This window comes from Benincasa hispida, chromosome 1 (genome assembly GCF_027475165.1).
Source record: "Benincasa hispida cultivar pf3 chromosome 1, pf3_genome.v1.1, whole genome shotgun sequence".
Taxonomy (NCBI): domain Eukaryota; kingdom Viridiplantae; phylum Streptophyta; class Magnoliopsida; order Cucurbitales; family Cucurbitaceae; genus Benincasa; species Benincasa hispida.
Window position 1 is genome coordinate 9295971 of NC_143478.1, and position 13355 is coordinate 9309325.

Consider the following 13355-nt stretch of genomic DNA (forward strand, 5'->3'; position numbering starts at 1 on the left):
GAAGCTTCGATGGAAAAGAAGTTTTTTATCGGCGCTCTGATACCAACTTAAGGTTTGAGAGAACAATCAATTTGGGAAGAATTCTATGATTATTTCCTCTTATTTCACAGAGGCAACACTAGCCCAATTTATACACTGATATCCCATTCTAGAATTAAAAATAATTTAGAATAAAAAATAAATAAAGGAATATTTCTTAAACTACTTACAACAGGTGGCCCAATCAAATAAAGAAGGAATAAAATATTGTTTTTGCAGGAATCGTAACAACCTTTGAAGTTTATCCCTCTCAGCCTTTCCTTTGTGGCTTTTCAACTTTGATGTGGCTCCCTTGACTCGATGTGTCAAATATTGATTTTCAAGTTTATCCAACCTGGCATTCTTCCCAACAACTTTAAAGTTATAATTGTTAGATGATATAAATAAATTTAGCTTCACTCATCAGCTTAAGCTTTTAGGTCAATGGTGACTTAAGATGATGGCTAAGTAAGTGGTCCAAAAATGTCTTGTGTTTAAACCCAACAATGTTATTTCCTCCCCAATTAATTTTGATTTCCACATGTTTGGCTCATCTACATATTTCAGGTCCACAAATGAGGAGGAGTGTTAGATGATATTGTTAGAGACTTGTTGATTGGCTCTATATTAAGGTAGTTTGTGGTGTTTTTGTTGTTGTCACAAACGTAGTCTTAATGTTGATCACAGACAATATTATTTCCTATAGTTTATTTCTTTCCTTATCTGAAAAATTTCTACATATTTATTTTGCCCAGTATTTTTTTATTTGAGGTGTTGGTTATTATTTTTTATTGAGAAGTTTGTTTCCTTTCTTAGCCACAATTTTAAAAGGAGAATAATGGTGTTCTTTTAGGGTTGCTGCATTTATTTATAGACTGAAAGTGTTTTTGTTCTTGGTGGTTGATTTGTGCAACATCGAAGTTTTTTTTTTATCTATATTCGCCATATTCCGTTGTGCGATTGGATTGATTGAAAATTACAATACCTTAAAGATACTTTCTACCTTAGGGGGAGCCTAAGTATTGTTATTGAAAGGAAATTCTCGATCTTAGGAGGAGCCTATGACTTCATTCTCAAGAAAGAGTTCTCTATATTAGGAAGAACCTAAGATTCATCAATGAAGGGAATTCACTTAGCTAACGAAAGATAATCAAGAGGAAAGGAGTCTCGCACATTGATGGAAGACGAAGTGTTCAACACTAATATTAACACACTTAGGAGGAACCTAAGTTCAGTAGAGAGGAAGTCTCACATCTAGGGGGAGCCTAGGTGATTTGTGAGTTAGGCTCTACATGAGTCACAGTAGTATTCATTGAATTACATATAAGTACTACGTTATAATTGCTTAACTCTTTAACATTAGTAGATTATCTTTCTTGGGTACACTGCCCCCTAAAGTAGGTGGATTTTAATGAACTGGGCTACCAACTTCTGTGTACTTCTACTTGTTTTTCTTGTTGTTGTAGTGCATGTCTGTGCTTTCCATTTAAATCTTGTGTTCGAAGTGACGAGTCATCTTATAGATTTTTCAATTGGTATCAGAGAGGTCACTTTTATTTTAGGTGCTTCGATCTGAACGTAATCAAAGAAGGTGACTTCTCCACTTGTCTTCCTTTTCTTGATAGAATAAACTATTCTTACTGGAAAGCTCGAATAACGACCTTTCTGAAGTCGATTGATAGTAAAACATGGAACATTGTAATGACTGATTGGTCGCATCCAACCACCAAAAGTGATGATAGAAAGGAAACGTTGAAACATGAATTACAGTGGTTTGAGGCTAAAGATGAAGCATTATTAGAAAATTCTCTTGCATTGAACACCATATTTAATGGTGTTGATCACAACATATTCAGGTTGATTAATATGCATGTCTCTGCAAAGGAGGCATGGGATATATTATCCATTTCCCATGAAAGTGAAAGAATTGAATTCCTCATTGAAGCGTGTGAACGCCGTGCAATTTGATTTCAAATTCAAAATCAATAAAATACAAATATGAAAATAGAATAAACAAAGCAATTTGATTTCAAATTCAAAATCAATAAAATACAATAAAATACAAACATTATAAAAAAAGCATGCTATTAGAGAGGAATAAGGGAAAAAGAAGAATCTTACCCTTGAAGACTATCTTCTCGGTATTCCTTTCCAAGCCACGAACTGCCTCCAACTCTTTTACATTCTTTTTCCCTCTTGCACTCAACAAACAGAAAATACACAGGACACCACCACTTTGAAGGGATTGAAATTCCTATGGCGGAAGCATATGAATGCATTTGTGTCTTAGTTTTTCGTCTTACAGAACTTAAGAAAACATAGGACGGAATCAAGGGATAAACATATTTTCCTTAAGCATGCTTTCTTACAAAATATTACAAAGAGGAAAAAGCGAAACAATGTACTAACCTTTGAAGAACCTTTCTTCATGTTTCCTCTGTGGTGAGACTATGAATGGATCTCCTCCGCATCTCATGAATTCAACAACACAACAAGACCACGAACATGACAAAGAGGACACCACCACAATATTACCTTGTTATTCTCAAGGTGAGAATCACAATGGAATTTTTGGGATTGCTAGTTTAATTTTGATGATAGGGAAGAAGAGTTCTTGAGAGGAATTTGGCGGAAAGAAAAAAAGAAGAAGTTTTTGTAAAATGTTTCCCGTAATGAATCTCTCCACCTCTCTCAACTTCTCTGCACATTTATAAGAGATAACTCCCACCATGTGAAAAATTAACTCCCTGGGAATTATTAATTTGAATTTCAAAATTTCAAAATGAATTTTATTTAATTATATTACATTAATATAATTAAATGCAACCATATATTATATTCCATCTAATATATAACCTATTGTTTATTATATCACATATAATATAAGCTATAGTCTATATTCTCTCATATAACCTATAGTATTAATATGAATCATAATCATATTAATTTGAACCTATAGTTTATATATGAATCATGTTCATATAATTAATATTTGAATCATAATGAAATATTTACTTCTCTCATTAAACTTTATATTATAATGTATCAACATATATTTATTAATTGTATCTCATACAATTAATTCTCTTTAATTAATTTGAACAATTCAAGTTAATCCAAAATTAATTTAATTCCCATTAATCTTTATTGAGCTAACAATGAGACCTTATGAACCTATAGATTGAAGCTTCAATAATACGAGATTAATTAATTAAACTATTTAATTAAATTAATCTTCATTCATTAATTGTCGATCAATCTTTTAAAGACCGATAGCTGTATTCTTTGCACTGTAAATATATTTATATGTCTATTGGATATAACCAATCAACAATGCGTTAACCCTTCACAAATTGCTCATAAGTAAAAATGGGTTAACCGTTTTACCCCTATAGTTATATCTAACTCTTTAAATATCCTTAATCCCTTTAATGAACAATTAGTCATAGTTCGACTATAACTGAACCCCTCTAGGATTAAGAGAGGATGTGGCACCACATTGTTCAAGACACGAAATCAACCTTTAAGGGAGTAATTTATCTACTTACCCTAACAATAGGAAGGAGTGAATTTCTTCTTGTGTAACTGTGTTCCCAACTCCCTTATCAGACAAATCCCGAAAATGGTAAGCATATTGAGTCCGTGAATCTAGCAGCTGTCAGCCATGCAGATCAAAGGACCACTCTTACAGGCAGGAATTCACAACTCACTTAAGGTCAAGTCACCTAAAATCATCCTAGTGTTGTAAATCTCTTCTAGTAACAGTGTTATAAAGAGAGACTATTCATTTTGTGGTTTAGTCTTATATAAACTCTTTGTATAGGATATTCCTGCTCACATGTCTCCACATGAATGTTCAAGATTAGATCTTTTGTAACACTTTACAACAATTGTAACAATTACAAAACAGATTATATCCGTAGTATCACGAGGATAAGGTATCCAACCTTATCCATCTACTGCAGACCATTTAGGTTATTACTTAAACATGATCCACTTGCATGTCACCCCATATATGTTTAAGTTACATGAAATAATTTATGATCTTAGTATATTGGATTGAGTTAATGCACATATAAAATAACGTTTATTTTATTAATAACAATTTTTTTATACAAGTTTACAAACTATGAGAATATAAAAGATTTAGGACACCAATACCAACAATCTCCCACTTATCCTAAAGCTAGTGGAATGGTGTGTATAATACAAATAGAGTACACAATACAATAAACTAGGGCATACACTATACCCATTAACATCTCCCACTTACTCTAGAAATGTATCACATATCCTGTAGACCTAGACTTTCTAGATGACCTTCAAATACTTTAGCTATAAGAGCCTTCGTAAATGGCTCAGCAACGTTGTGCTAGGAAGCTATCTTAATGACTATCACATCATCTCATTGCACAACCTCCTGGATTAAGTGATATTTTCTCTCAATGTGTTTGCCTCTTTTATGACTCTTAGGTTTCTTAGAATTTGCCACAACACCACTATTATCACAATAAAATGTTATCGGCAAAGACATATTTGGAACGACTTCCAAGTCAGTAAGGAACATCCTCAGCCAAACAACTTCCTTAGCAGCTCTGTATTCATCTTCTATTGTGGAGTCTGCGATGCATCCTTGCTTGATGCTTCGCCAGACTATAGCTCATCTGTTAAGAGTGAATACTAATCCTGATGTAGATTTCCTAGAATCCCTATCAGTCTGAAAATTAGAGTCCGTCTATTCTGTAAGGATCAAATCTTTATCTCTATACACGAGCATATAATCCTCGTTCTCCGTAGATACTTGAGGATTGTTTTTACCACTGTCCAGTGATCTAATCCTGGATTGGATAGATATCTATTGAGAATCCCTACTACATAGTAAATGTCAGGTTTAGTACATAACATTGCATACATAAGGTTGCTAACAGCCGATGCATAGGGGATTTGTCTTATTTCATCAACTTTTTGAGGAGTCTTAGGATACTGTTTCTTAGACAAGATAATTTCATGCCTAAAAGACACTACCTTTAATTGAATTGCACATCAAATATCCGACAAGCATCTTATCAATATACAATGTTTGAGACAAGGCCAACGTTTTGTTCTTACGATCCTTGATGATCTGGATTCCTAGAACAAACTGTGCCTCATTCAATTCTTTCATTTGGAACTAGGCGGCTAGCCATTTCTTTACATCTATCAGTAATCTTAAATCATTCCCAATTAGTAAGATATCAACCATATACAATACGAGAAAAGCTATTGAACTATTGATGATTTTCTTATAAACACAAGGTTCATCAACATTCTGATCAAAGTCATAAGATTTGATCACAATATAAAATCTTAGATTCCAAGATCAAGATGCTTGTTTCAGTCTTTATATGGATCGATTAAGCCTACAAACCTTTTGCTCTTGACCTTGCTTAACAAATTCGTCTGATTGATTTATATAGATGGTTTTTTCAAGATTATCATTCAAAAAAGCAGTCTTGACGTCCATTTTCTATATCTCATAGTCATAATATGTAGCTATGGACAAGAGAATCCGAATAGACTTTAGCATGACAGCAGGTGAGAAGTTTTTTCATAGTTCACTCCTTTAACCTGGGTGTAACCCTTCGCCACTATCTAGCTTTAAAGTTTTGTATCTTTCCATTTGTACACCTTTTTCTCTTATAGATCAATTTAGCGACGCTGTCCTGTTTTCTATAAATATTCTTCTTCAATTTTAGGTTAGAAAAATGCTGAATTTCAATGGAGGCCAAGGAGTGGCCAAACTTTCTTCTTCCCTCTTTATGTTTTCAGTATTGTTAGGCTAGTTTTTAGTTTAGTTTTGGATTGTAAGCACAAATTGGATTGTACCTCATGAGTTTGTCTATGATTCGATGAGTTAATTTTTTATCTAGTTCTTAGATTAAGGATTCGATGTAACCCTTAAGTTTTCTACCCAATTGGATGTTTATAATTTAGAATTATTTTTTTCTTTAAATCTCAATTGAATTAGATTTGCATTTATGTGTTGGATTGACACTTTTATCATGATTGCAATTCTCTGCTAGTTAATTTCAAGCTCGCACGTTTCCTAGTAGTTCGTCTATGCTTGAATTTACCCCTGTAGCAACAATTGAACATGTATGTTTAGGTTTATAAGCTGACTTTGAATCTTTGTATGCATGTTTAATTTAGATATGAAGAATGTTTGGTTAATTAAACATGGCTTTTCCTGATAGTTAATCGATATAGTTGAATCCTAAATCTTAATGCATGTGTTTTTAGCTCTTTATGGCCACTAAGAACCCAATTGAATCTAGGAGCATGTAGATTAGTTAGGGCATGGTCTTTCCAGCGTTAATTATTAATTAGGACGCTTGATTGATTTCAATTTAATTAATTTTCGGCCTTTATAGAGATTAGTTAAATCACATCAATTGAGTAGTTATGTACGCATAATTCGGTGATATAGTCAATTGGCAAAAAACGATGATTGAAATTATATTGAATGTTTACTTGATCTGAGAACTAGATGAACCTATTACGACTTACATTTATCCCTAGCGATTTATGTTTTTGCATTTTATTCAAATTTCAACTAAAAACCAAAATCCCATTTTTACTATTTTTCCAAGGTCAGTTTTAATCTAAAAGAAATTAAGTCAATGCTTCTCTATGGTTTGACCCTCCACTTACCTCTGTTGCTACCCTTTAGTAGTATTGGGAGTAGTTTGGTGTATACAAATTTTCTTTTGATCAAGTTTGAAGCTTATTAACGACGTAAGGTTTGGGATTGTCACCCATATATCGTGTAGGACGGGATATAACCCTCCCACTACGATGGAGCTCTCTCAACTCTTGAGAATTATTTTGACTAGATGTGCTTGGGACATCAACAACTTTTGTTGATGTACTGACATTATCAACAACTTTTGTTGATGTACTGACATTAGATTTAGCAAAGAAAATAATGAAATCCTTTAAATTCATTACTATTTTCAATGATGCTTTAGTGATTCAGAACTAAAAGCTACCGAAGGGTAGTCGGTTAGTCCTTCACTAAATTGAGACGTTCTCAACCAAACAATAGCCTAAAATAACTTTTATTTCTATAGTGTTTAGTTATCATTATTTTGGTCAAGAAAGCATTGACTCAATGATTCTTTTAAGTGTAACTCTTTATTTTAGATCCACAGTTCCACCCTAATAAGCCTGTCGATGGAAAGGATAATATTAGTGCAAAAGGCAATCCTATCCATTTCTGGGGTTTGCCCTAATATTGATTCCATACAAACACCTTCCGAAGGGAAAGTGCGCCCAGGTTACCACAAAGTTGAGTATGAATTCCCAGAATACAAACTAATAAAAGAGACTGTAGGGTATGTTGACACATATCCTTCTCTCACTTACTTACTTTCTCCATTCACCTTGATATTGACTCGTACAAACACCTTCAAAAGGGAGGATGCTCCAAGGGCATCACAAGGCCATGTCTGGATCTCACGATTTGAATTTTACGGAGAACATGAAAGTAAATGTATATCAAATACAGTTTTAATCCCGTTAATTGTTTTTTTTAACAAATTAGGGTTCATTACTTAGTTAAACTTATTCTAACTTGTCTATCAAAGTGATGATTATTTGCCCCAATATAACATTTATAAATTTGTTGTTTTAATAAAAGAAATAAAATTTAATAAAACTTTATTTTATTTTATTCCATTATATTCTATTTCACTTTTATTTTAACATTTTCCTTGTTACACAAATATATCTAAATATATATATTCTTAAAACTCTTCCCCTTTTCTCTTCTAATTCCAAAAAGAATTTAACTAATCTCCTTCAAAATGACATTAATTCCTGACATCAATTTCCAACATAAATTTTCAACTTTAAATAATTAAATACAGTAGTTACATTTGAAAGTCCAAAATTCCAAAAAAACACCCTCAATAAAAGAAAATTACTGAAATTACGTTACTAACAAAATTTGGGGTGTTACAATGACATTAACCTTACCTTTTCAAGAATACCTAAATTATCCTTCAACATTATTAGAAAGAAAGATAGAAGACAAGAAGGAGAAAAAATGAGTCTCTGATAACTTGTAGAAATACAAGTTATTGTGGCTCTTAAGTTGGAACAATTAAGGTTTTTAATGATAAAATCTCCTCATTTTTAGAAGAAACGCATGGAATTACTCGAACATTAGCAAACTCATGCAAAAGAATGTAACTAAAATGATGCGACACTAATGCATTATATTGCAGGATTTCAACAAGAGGCTAACGCATGATTAAGAAGTGTCGCAGGTAAAGTTCTAACGCATGGGTCATGCGTCGGAGGGATTCAACGCAAAGAAGATTCATTGATTCAGACTGTTTGAGTCAAATCACCACTTGCAAGCATGGGCACCTGCAGCAGGCGGCGTCTGAAAAGCTTATGAGTGTCAGGCGGCTGATCAGGGCATGGACTTTAATGTTGCTCATCACCAAGCTAGAGAAGACCAACGCCTATAAATAGAAGAAATCCCTCCAGAGTTTGAAGTTTAGAAAAATTTCAAGTTCTCACTCTCAGTATTAGCGTAGTCGTAGGTTTAGATCTTTAGTGGTACCAAGAAGAGCAGAGGGAAAGAGAACCACCATTACCACCGATCAAGGAGCAGAGGAAGCCGAGCTTGAGAGAGACACTTCGTCTAATTCTTATACAAGTGATTGTACACAACTAGAATTGAGCCAAAGAGATATAGGAGATTGTACTCTGCGGCTTGACTCATTTCCTTTCATCTCATTTATCGCTTTCATTCTTTCATCTGATTAAGTATTGGTTTTGTAAAGACAATCTGCTTCTTTATAAATTCATATATTTGATCTATCACACTTTGCCATTGTTTATTTCTTGTTTATATTAGATGCATCTATACTTCATGAAAAATTCTATTTCAAATGCTTAAGTCAACTTGATCAATTGGTAAAAGCATCTTTAGCTTAGACTATTCGAGAGAATAAATAAGTCAGCATCAAGTTAGAACACATAGTACATCTAGAGATAGACTTACTAGTATTTTACTGCATCATGTGTTTGACGCATGCATCCTAGAGATAGGTTTTGTATGTTATTCGCATTGGGAAGTGTCGAATAAGAGTCCAACGCATAAACAAAGAAAGCAAGCCATCTCATTCACATCACATTCTAGTTCGTGTACATTCAACTTAGATCGACGCATACCACTTGCATAAAAATCCATTTCCACATGACCCATCATTCTCTACTCAACCCTTTTATATCTTCTCGCACACACACAACACCTTAGTGTAAATAACACATTTCTCTGTACAATTAGGAAATCCCTACAACAGCTACAACGCAAGGTCTGCGTTAGCTTAATCTGAATTCATGAGTTCGACCCTGGACTTACCAGGAACCTAAATTGGATTTATACTTGGGTCTGATTTAGGAAAACTTGAACGTCAATAGAGGAGTGTCATGCATTCTGTTGCACATCTCTAACGCATCAACGCGTTACGAATACATAAACGCATCAATGCATCAACGCATCATTCATACTTAGAACTTATTTTTCCAATTTATTTTATACAATACACTCCTAGTTCGAATCACAATAGCAATGAGCAGTCTCTTCCCCACAAATTTAATTTTAAATTGACTTAGGATGTGTTTGGAATATATTTTCAAGTCTTTAATTTAGAAAATAAGCCATTTAGAAGAAATTGGAGTATTTGATAACCACTTAAAATAGCTTTTCTAGTGTATTTTAATCAAAATAAGTTTTTTGAAAAACATTTTTTTCTAAGTCAATCCAAATGAACCCTTATTGTTGTTTTTTACCATTGTCATTTTCCAGGTGTGACAGGATGCAATTTCTTAAAGGGAGATTTTCAAAAATAGAAAAATAAGAAAAACTATTTACACAATATAACAAAATTTTAATTTTTTTTAGAGGGTGAAAGGGGTTGATAGAGGCTGATAGAAGTCCACCAATATCTATCAATGATAGAAACTGATAGAAGTCTATTACTAATAGATGTTGATAGAAGTTTATAAATATCTATCAGTATTTATTTTACTATTTTTGTAAATAGATGATATTTTTTCCATCCATAAAAATTTCTCTTTCTTGAAGGTCTATAATAATTGGAAAATGAAATTTACAAAATAATAATAATAATAATAATAATAATAATAATTAATAACAAATAGACGAATAAATAAATAATGATTCCATTATCAAATGCTAAAATGGTTATATTCTTAGCATTTTGAAAATGGAATCATTTGATAATAATAAAAAAAAAAAAAAAAGGAAACATAATTTTTAATGTTTTTTAAGACAACCAGTTTCTTCCAATTTCTTAAAAAGAAGTGTGTTTTCTAACCTATACCCCATTGAATTTCTTCTAACTTTTACATTTATTTAAGCCATAAATCTGTCTCTTCTACTACTATCTCATTCTTTCTCCACTCCTTTCTTCCTCAAGATTCGGCCATGACAATACAAGTGACCACTAAAAATAATAAGGAAAAGTTAGGTTTTGGATCTAATTTCAATTTAGTCCGTGTATTTAAAAATTTTACATATTTAGTTCTTAGGTTTTGAGTTTAGTTTCAATTTAATTCTTAAATTTCAAAATGCTACAATTTTATGCTTGATATTTGAGTTTTATTTCGATTTGATGCTTATGTTTTAAGATTTACTCTTTTAATTTCATTTTTTTTAACAAAATACTCACTTTTCATCTTAAATTAAATTAAAAATGGTTAACAAAAATTAAGACCGATTTAATTAATTAGTTGAAATTGATGTCAATAATTGAAAATGGGCATTTAATGAAAAATTGAAGTTAAAAATGTAAAATCTTGGAATTCAGTGACTAAATTAAAACAAAACTCAAATTTCAGGGATACAATTGTAATATTTTAAAACTTAAGATCTAAATTGAAATAAAACTCAAAATTTAAGGATTAAATGTGTAACATTTTAAAGTTTAGGACCAAATAAAAATTAGAGCTAAAATCTAGGGACGAAAAAAATATTATTCCCAAAATAATATTACATTATAGTACATCGATTATGAAATAATTTCTATTGGATCGCTACTATCAAATTGTTTTACATTTGAGTTTTGAGTTTAACTTTTTTTATTTTCTAAATTTTTATTTTTGTATTTTTATATGTACGATGAGTTTCCACTCATCTTCAATTTTAGTTTCTACCTATGAAGCACGGACACTTCATATGAGGCAAAGAATTAATATCAGACACGTATCAGATACCGATACTTCTAGATACTTGTCTGATACGTATCTGACACGCGATTTTATATATCTATATTTTCAGATACTTTCCAGATACGTATCTGATACGCGATTTGACGTATCTATTTCTATGCGTACTTTTTTTTAAAGAAAAAAAAGATAAGTAACTCATCTAATCTTTCCCAATCTAAAATTAGGCAACGTATTTAAAAAGCTCACTACTTGAGTCCAAAACTTAAAGAAAAAAAAAATAATGGACCAAACCCTAGACTAGAATCATCCAATCTTCATCTTCACATTTGAGTCCTTATAAAATCTACCCAAATATAAACCATTTGGATATCTTCAACAATAAGTTCTTCATTTATCTTCATATTTCTATACCTAATCTTCTTCCTCTTCGTCTTCTTCTTTGCAATATGAGTAACTTTTCTATTGCATTTTATTAACTATTGTACTTCAACATCTTAGATGTTACTTTTTTTGTATTGTATTTCAGTATTTGTATTCTATTTTGTGCATTTGTTATTAACTTGTATCCTAAATTTATCTATATCCTATATTTTTTTAAAGAAAAAAAATGTATCTTCGACGTATCAGTATTTTCATTTTTTAGAAATATATATAAAAAAATGACGTATCTTTAGACGTATCCATATCTTAGTTTTTTGGAAATTGACGAATCGCCGTATTCGATCGTATCCGTATCTTGTACTGTATCTGTGTCTGGGCTTCATAGGTTCCTACTAATCTTCAATTTTGATGTTTATATTTTGTGAAAAAAAAAGAAAGAAAGAAAAAAAAAGGGATGTTGACGTGAATTATAAATAATTATGATATTAATTTTTTTAGTTAATTTTAACACAAAAAAGATAATCAAGATAAATTTAATTTTTTTTTAAATTAATTAATAGAAATTAAAACAGATGACTTTAAAAAAAAAAAAAAAAAAAAAGCAGATAAAATACTTGAATGACCAAATTGAACTAAATTTAGCAAATACTATATATTAAGAGCAAATGCCTAAGTACAACATTGCACCTAAATTCATACTCCCACTTTCTCTATTCCGGGAAAAATAATTTCTTTTATAACATTTAAAAAAATTAATTACCATGTGATAATTTTTATTAGATGTAATAGAGGCTACATTGATTGAACCTAATTTTTTTCATATTTATTAATTTGATAAAATAAATATAACCTTAAAAGACCTATAATAATATTATATAAGAAAAAATACCTTTTGATCTATGAATTTTGAAGAGTATGTGTTATGTTTGATCTTTCAAAGTAACCATTATAATCTTTAAGCAAAAATAGGATTAAAAAATCTCTCGACTAAGGTTGACTAAATAAATGACGTATCTATTATTTTTGGGGTCATCTACTAAACGATACCGTACGTAGACCATGATAGAGCAAAAGAGAAAAGAACAAAAGGGACAAAGAGAGAAAAAAAGAGAGTTTGCGAAGATTAAACATATATATATATAAGTCATCTGTCACTAAATGTAACTATTATCTTTCATCATTTGTAACTTAAATTAAAATAGTTTGAAGATTTGAATATATATATAAAAAAAATAAAAAAATAAAAAAGAAAGAAAAATGGTTTTCCGAGGCTGTTATATTGTTTTCCATATTGCAACTCCTTTAATCCACACTCGTGGATCTCACGTTTCTTTTCCCTTCCTTGATACCCATATTTATATAGATGGAAAAGTTTGTGTCCGTTTATGTATTGCAAAATTGTTTTGGGTCAATCGATAATTTAACATAATATTAAAGTAGGAGTTTATGTATGTAAATTGCTCTAATGTCACATTTAGTAGGTCTTTTACAAATCTCAAACCTAAAAGTGAGGAAGATTTAAATTTATTTTCATCCATTATCTTCTGGCCCGTTTGATTCATGGGAATGGGAAATATACAAGTTTTTAATCTTAGGAATGAGAATATCTTACCATCCATGGAGGTTTTTTATAACCACTCAAATAGATGATTTTTCTTTATTTCCCTTGGTTTTTTCTCTCTCTCTCTCTTATTTTTTATCTTTTCATT